At 46.9% G+C, this 1,128-nt stretch overlaps 1 pseudogene; it reads right to left on the minus strand.

Annotated features, from left to right (window-relative positions):
* Positions 1-403, minus strand: part of LOC123066080 (FT-interacting protein 7-like) — a 2,386-nt pseudogene extending 1,983 nt beyond the window's left edge.
* Between the last annotated feature and the right edge of the window lie 725 nt (positions 404-1,128).

Raw genomic sequence — 1,128 nt, forward strand, 5'->3', positions numbered from 1 at the left:
GTACTATAGGTCAGACCCCTTTAGTACCGGTTCGTGGCACAAACCGGTTCTAAAGGTTAGCCCTTTAGTACCGGTTTGTGACACGAACCGGTACTAAAGGTGATCGTGGGGCTCCGGCCTGACGCCAGCCTGCCATCACCCCTTTAGTACCGGATCGTGCCACGAACCGGTACTAAAGGTTCAACACGAACCGGCATTAATGCATAGCCGTTCGAACCAGCACTAATGGTACCATTAGTGCCGGCTCAAATTCAAATCGGCACTAATGTGCTTCATGTTTGACCCTTTTTCTAATAGTGCTCATACGCACCACATCGCCCAGCTTGGACGTCGGGAATGTGTCGAACTCCTCGTCCAGTTCTTCCAGCCGCGCTTCCTCCACGTGCGACAGCGCCGTGTCCATGTGCGGCCGCCGCCGGTAGTTCCACGCCCCGATCGATCAGGAATAGGTACAGGAACATGGTCGACAAGATGAGCTCCGTCCGGGTAGCAGACGAGGATGAGGAACAAGACGTGGACGAGGCTGGTGGTCAGCGTGTTCTTACACTTGCAGCTAGATGTTGTGGAGCCACTACTTGCCGGTCGCCAAGGCGCCGGAGAAGAGAAGAGCGAGATGACGATGCGGTTGAAGCTGGCCTTGCTCCGGCGCAGGCTGAACATGTGCGAGTCTGTCTGTAAAGGATGAAGTATGATCCATACTTATTTAACTCAAAAAATTCTGAAAATTTGCCATAGTGTGGAAAATTTATCATAGCTTGTTGTGTCAAAATTTCAACATTTTGAAGTTTCTAGAGAATTCACGCAAGAGCGGAAAACTTTATGTTTTGAAAGAACAACTCATATACTTGCAAATTGAGCATGGTAAAGGCTATACTTGATATTTTTATTTAAAAAAGGTAAAAACAAGAAAATAAACAGCAGCAAGTAAATACAAATAAAGGAAGTTGACGCTCCAAGCAAAACACATATCATGTGACGAATAAAAATATAGTTTCAAGTAAGGTTACCGATAATGTTGAAGATGAAAGAGGGGATGCTTTCAGGGGCATCCCCAAGCTTAGTTGCTCGGGTATTCTTTGAATTTTACCTTAGGGTGCCTTAGGCATCCCAAGCTTAGAGTCTTGTCAC

This window comes from Triticum aestivum, chromosome 1A (assembly GCF_018294505.1).
Source record: "Triticum aestivum cultivar Chinese Spring chromosome 1A, IWGSC CS RefSeq v2.1, whole genome shotgun sequence".
Lineage (NCBI taxonomy): Eukaryota > Viridiplantae > Streptophyta > Magnoliopsida > Poales > Poaceae > Triticum > Triticum aestivum.